Raw genomic sequence first — 6,375 nt, forward strand, 5'->3', positions numbered from 1 at the left:
CTCGAGAGAGCGAAGGATTCCCCCCCCCCCCGGGGACTGCTCCGCGCATGCCCGCGCACACCGGCTGCCCGGCCCGGGGTGGGGTCCGCCCGGGGGTGGCGGGACCGTACCGGACCGGAGCCCGAGGCGAAACCGAAACCGGGCGCCGCAGGAAGAGGCAGGCGGCCGGGGAGGGGCGGCAGCACGCAGGCGCCACGACCCAGACCCACCGACCCCGCCGCCCGCCCCGCGCCCTCGCACTCTGCCGGCCGAGACCTCGCGCCCCCGCGTCCCCCGCGCTCCCCCCGCGCTCGCTCGCACCTGCAGGGCCCTAGCGCGCAAGCGTCCGCCGCCCGGTTTCGTTTCTCTGCTCCGGGTCCGCCCCTGACGGCATGGGGGAGTTCGGGCGGGTGCGGCCAGAATGCCCCCCCCATGGCGCCCCCCAGTGGAGCCAGCGGCAGACCAAGGGGGAGGCGCCGCCTGCCGCCTGCCGCTGACCACGGGGCGGGGTGCAGGGGAGCCCGGATTCTGGAGCAGCAGGGGTCCGCACCCGGGTCTCCCCCAGCAGCCCCCGCGCCCTGGCGCCCAGCACCCTGGACAGTGCCCACCTCCCCAGAGAGCCAGCCTCCGGCCAGGGAGGGGCACAGAGGACGCGAGGCGGGTCACTTTCGTGCAAAGTGGAGGTCACCAGCCCAGTCGCATTGGGGCCTTATGCAGATTAAGTGACCACAGCGGCCGGCCGATGGTCATGGAGGGTTTCCAGCCCCACCCCAGCCTGCACTTGCACCCCTTACCCCTCCATCCCTCAGTGTCCTCATCTGTGAGCTCATAGTGCACCATCCTAGGGCTGTTGGAGAATTTATAATTATTATTAATAATATCAACAACAACAATACAGCAAATGCTGGTGCTCCAGGACCCAAGCAAGGTGCGTGATGTGTATTACTTACTCCCTACTTTCCTCACTGCCCTCTCCCCCAGAACCAGCGCAGCCTGAGAGCACTTGTGGGCCCCTGTGCTGCTATAAATTCCAGATTGGATGATTATGATCAAATTTAAAAGGCTGGGGTTCCTGTTCTGCCCATGTCTCCAACCCTCTCCTTTCCACACGCTCCAGCCACTCCACCCTTCCTCTGGCCTGTGAACAGCGAGCTCAGTTCTTCTTGGGGTTCCCCCCGCGGTAGTGCCCACCCCCTTGCAAGGCTGGCTTCTTCATTCACACCCAGCATCACTGAGATCGGGAGGTGCTTAGCGGGTGCTCAGCACAGGTTACCATGATTGATCTCGTATTTACTCAAAGCCACAAACCCCAACTCGCGACCAGCCACCCCCACTGTCTAGTTCCTCTGGATCTGGGCAGGATCCAAGCTGTGTCCACTGCTGGGCCTTTGACCTTGTGCTGACCTTGTGTGGGGCCCAGGAGAAAAAGCTTGTTCTGAAAGAAGGGGGCTCCAGGCAGGGTGCCAGGCTGGGCAGGCTGGACCAGGCTGTCCCTTCTGGGTCCTAGCAGGAGAGGGGCCCGCCCTACCCTACACTGCCCTGTGCCACCGTTAGATCTGGGGAGACACCAGCAGAGCAAAACCCAGACGCGTGTCCAGGCCAGTGACGAGCTAGCCCTGCTGGCCAGGCGGCACCTCCTGCGTGTGCTCTCACGGGCAGGCGTGGCTCATGGGCTCCGGAACGCTGAGTCTGCCCCAAGGAGCAGGGAGTGGTTGAAGGGCTGGCAGAGCGAGCACCGCGGTCAGCAGTGTACAGTTCGCAGGGTCAGGATGCACATCCTGGACAAGTCAAGTGGCTGAGAAAACACCCCGACCTGCGTGGTGTGGCCTGGCTGTCGTAAAACCCAACACAACCTTAGGAATGAGGATGCTTCCAGTGACAGACGCCCCACCAAGGGAGACACCCTTTGGATTTTAAGGCCATTTTAACGTCCCCAGGGAAGCTCTCCTGTCCCCTTCTCTATGTTCTTGACCACTCCTTAACAGAGAGCAAACTGTAAAAGGATGTTCAAAACCTCACCTTCCAGAGACGGGGCCTGCTGTCCTGCCTTGTCTGTCTCTGCACCCCAACTTACTTTGTGGCTCAAGCTCGACGAAGCTTCAGCTGGAGCATCAGGTCACCTCTTCTCCCTTCAGCCACGAAGAGCCTGTCTAGCCAGGCTACCTCGGAGCTGGGTTGTCACCTGCATTTGCAGGGTGACTTTGAGTGACACCAACCTCCAGAAGAAGTCCGCTCGCAGCCAGGCTCCGACTCCGTACTTTCCGAGAAGTCGGTAAGTGGCATGGTGGGCGTGGACATCCTGTTCTGACGGGCGCAGAACAAGCTACCAGGTGCCCAAGGAAAGCACAGGTTCCGGACACTCCCGCCTCTAGGCACTAAGGACCTGGCAGTAAGTGGTCCTGTCTGTCAGGACACCCGTACCATAAAGATGGTTAGCAACCCAAAGAGCCAAGTCAAAACTCATGGAGTATACCAAATAAAGACAAAACAAAGAAAAGATGGAAAAGCCAGGTGTTATGAGCCCATAGTGAATACTCACGGAGAAGACTCCTTACACTCCCTCGTCTTGATACATGCAATAAATGTATACGTTGGAATAGGCATGCAACTTCTGAAAAAAATATATATATAGTATGACATAAAATAACATAATATATGACCTAATACCATTAGGAAATATGACAGAAAAACCACAAAAGACAAGGAAAACAGCAGATGTGGTTTCCTTTGCAGTGCTAAGCCAGGATCAGAGACTGAGGTCGGTGCAGGGGGAGGTGGCGTCGTGGGATGAAGGAAGGAGGGCATCGGGAAAGGTTTCCGGTGCTGCCGACCCCCGCTTTGTCCCTGCACATATGGTGGCGTAGAGCTTGCAGGCTTGAATCTCTCCTTGTGGCCCAGCGCTCACAGAGCCTGACCTCTTCTCAGGCAAGATCTGCTGGCGGAAAGCCTGCCCGCACCTTCTCCCCGGGTCACCTGCGTGACATCAGTGGAGGAGCCTGTTGACTTAGCCGTGCGGTCTGCCTGGCCAGACCTGGCCTAGAACATCTTCCAGACCCCGTGGATGCTGGATCACCTGCCATGTCCTTGATCTTGACATTGCAGCCGCCAGCGTTTGCAGGATGGACTCGGTGGGACCCCAAACTTATTCTCGTTGGCCGGCCTTGCTCCTTGCCTGCAGCCACTGAGACTCCCAGGGCCGCATGCTCCAGTGTAGCCAGCGGGGAGACACACTTTGCAGGGAGCATAAGTGCAGGAAGGGGTGCGGGGAGGCCGAGAACAAGGCGGCCTTATGAGGAGAATCTAGGCCTGGGGCGTGCGGTTCTGCCCCTGCCCACAGCACAGCTCTGTGGCCCTGGTCTGGGTTGGCGCATCCAGCCATCTCAAAGCCGGGCTTGTAGGACCAGGCAGGACTGAACAGAATGCTCTCATTTATCCCAGAGCGGTGTAAATAAAACCATGCAAAACAAGAGGGGCCTGGGGCTCTCGGCTTTGGTTGTATCTACTCACCAGCCTGCCTTCAGGTCTTCTCTTCAGCTCTGGTTTTTCCCACAGGAAGACCACAAATCTATTTGAGTGAGGCTTGGCGGTCAAGTTGCTCGTGAAATAGGCTTTGGGGTACCAATGGGTCGGGGCCGAGTTTGGCTGGTAGGAGTCCGTGTTCTGGGCCTGGAGAGTCTCAACCAGGAATCGTGCTCTTCACCCCATGGAGTAAGAACCGTCCGAGTCAGATGTGCCTCAGGGTTGAAACAGTGGGGTCCAAAAACCTCCTCCATCGGCACTGACCGAGTCCCCACATGGGCTGCAGGCCCGCCCAGACAGAAGGGCAGCCTTACGGAGCTGCTGTGGCTCCTTGTTTGTTTCGGGGGCGGGGGGCACAGATCCGAGGAGTAACCAAGTGACTTCACGGCGTTCTCCTTACCTGTGTGTCTCTGCTCCCCCAGCCGTCCGAGGTAGGGCCACCTTGATCCAGTGTGACCTCCCCTGAACACAACTAATGACATCCTCAAAGACCCTGTTTCCAAGTAAGGTCAGAGTCATAGGCTTCCAGGGTCAAGAACTCAACTCTTTTCGGGAACAGAATTCAACCTACTGCAGGCATTGGGTCCTTGGGCTTTGCCAAATCCGCTCTAAAAGATGCAGCCGTCTGGCACTGCAGAGGGTTCATATGGTTTGGAAAAACTTGGGTCCTTCCACAGGATTAAAATTATTCTAAAGTGGGGAGGGGGGAGAGGCTCTCTGCCAGCATCAGTAGCTGAATTTACAGAGGGTAGACAGATCTACGCAGAACAGAGTTTATACAAGTCATCTCATTACAGCCCAGAGAAGGTTTGCTGTTGGCTCCCGTTCAGCCGTCAGGGTAGCCCGGCTCCAGGCCGACCTTCTATTAAAGACGGAGGTCCCCGCCCCAGTCTGGCCCTCACAGGGACACCCACTGCTCCTCACATAAGCGTACGGAGCACCCTGACCCGTGAGGAGGCTTCCCTGGGTGTCGGGCCTGCAGGGATGTGGCCACGGAGCCTGCAGCTGCCACCGTAGAGCTGGTGGCACTGGGGGGCCTCTCCGTGGTGGCTGCAGACTGCAGGCAAGATGGAGCGGTCATACGGGATCCCCCCACCCTGCCCTGGTTCATTTCCCTGGGGCAGGGGAGGAGCACGGCGCTGCAGCCTGAAGCCTAACGCTTCCCTCCACCCTTCCCTCTACCCTCCCTGTCTCCATCCTCAGAGTCCTGCATCAAGCCGCCTCAAAGACATGCTCATCAAGGAAGGTGTTCAGCTCACGCATGCAGAGAGGAGAACAGGAGAGAGCTGAAGAAGGACAATGTCCAGAGGTCCAGCTCCCAGCAGCGCCGGCTCCTCGGTGCCTGATACACGCCAGTCCCTCCTTAGCCTGCCCCTCAACTCCATCCCTGCAATGGCCCTTTGAAGGATGTGGAAATTAAGGGTCGGGGAGATCAATTTACCCAACGTCACGTAGTGAGAAACCAGAACAGCCTGGACCCAACCCAGCTCTCTGCGAGCCGGCCACAGCACACCGTGTCCTCTGCCGTCACCAAGTCAGAGATTCTCACAACTACCTCCAGAGGCGGAGCGGAGACAAGCACGGGCACCAGCTAGGAGCTCAGAGCAGCCAGGGCCTCCGAACCACATTGGACGCGGACGTCTCAAACCTGGGATATCTGACACGGCAGCCACGGGACAGTGGCACGCAGCCTCGGAGCATGGCTGAACCATGGTGTGCCATGAGTGCACAATCCATAGCGGGTTTCAAGAGGTCGTATGAGCAAAATAAGGTCAACTGTCTCCTTGGTAAGCTGTGTATAGATCACGTGCTGAAACGACGGTATCGTGGGGGTAATGGGTTAAATAGTGTTAATTTCACCTGTTCCTTGTTCGATAAGGTGACCGGAAATGGTAAGATGGCCTGTGTGGCTCACGTGTGTGACACATGTCGTACTTCCATCAAGGGCAAGGATCTGGGTCACTGTTCACTGTATAGTCGGGGCTCTGGGAGCTGCTGTGATAGGTGGCGGTGTCCGTGGTCCACTGCTCGGCAGGTGCCCTCCTCCACACCCACTGACCCTAACTCGGCTTCCAGGGCACCGGCGAGGCCCCGTCCTGCCAGCCAGCCGGCCAGCAAGGGGGAACAAGCTTGCAGGAGCCAGCACTGAACACCTTATTAGTTTGCCTGGGCTGCTGTAACCACGCAGCACAGACCAGCATCCTGGGGTCTACACGGTGGGTTGCTTCTGAGGTCGTGAGGCAGAATCTGTTCCGGGCCCCTCTCCCCGCTGCCAGGGGCTTGCTGACAAGTCTCTGCTGCTCCTTGGCTTATACAAGCATCACCCTGACTTCTCCCTTCTTGCTCATGTGGCCTTCTGCATGGCTGTGTGTCTGCACCAAGCCTCCTCTTTTCATAGGGGCCGAGCTGTATGGATGAGGACCCATCCTACTCCAGTATGGACTCGCTTAACTAATCACACCTGCCACGACCCTATTTCCAAATAAAGGCATATTCTCAGGCACTGGGAGTCCGGTACTACAAGTCAGTGTATGAATCTCAGGGGAACACTGCGAACGCACACCTCAGGGACATGGCCACACTGCCCAGAGCGTCTCAGCGATGCGGCCACACTCCCCTAGAGGGGCTGGGAACTGCACTGGTGCTGGGGACACTGTCACCCCGCCAGCCAGTTGTAGGCAGCACACCAGCCAACAGTACCGTCAGCACTGCCCCGCAGGCCCCGGGGCACAGGCCAAGGCCCAGAGGGGCTCGTCTGCTGGTGAGGGGTGCCGGTGTGCCCCAGCCCCGAATCCTCTGGCACCAAATTCCAAACTCTTTCCACGCCACGGTCCTTTCCAGTCTTTCCTCTTTTTCTGAAATGAAGCTTTAATTATA

The 6,375-nt window shown here is 58.4% G+C and overlaps 1 protein-coding gene across 4 annotated transcripts in view; it reads right to left on the minus strand.

Annotated features, from left to right (window-relative positions):
- Positions 1-1,063, minus strand: part of RNF213 (ring finger protein 213) — a 99,552-nt gene extending 98,489 nt beyond the window's left edge. For all 4 annotated transcript variants that reach the window (XM_040640067.1, XM_040640065.1, XM_040640066.1 and 1 more), the window contains exon 1: positions 301-1,063. The gene's annotated coding sequence lies outside the window, so the exon portion shown is untranslated. The remainder of the gene's footprint in view (positions 1-300) is intronic.
- Between the last annotated feature and the right edge of the window lie 5,312 nt (positions 1,064-6,375).

The sequence above is a fragment of the Ursus maritimus genome, unplaced genomic scaffold, assembly GCF_017311325.1.
Source record: "Ursus maritimus isolate PB19 unplaced genomic scaffold, ASM1731132v1 scaffold_24, whole genome shotgun sequence".
NCBI lineage: Eukaryota > Metazoa > Chordata > Mammalia > Carnivora > Ursidae > Ursus > Ursus maritimus.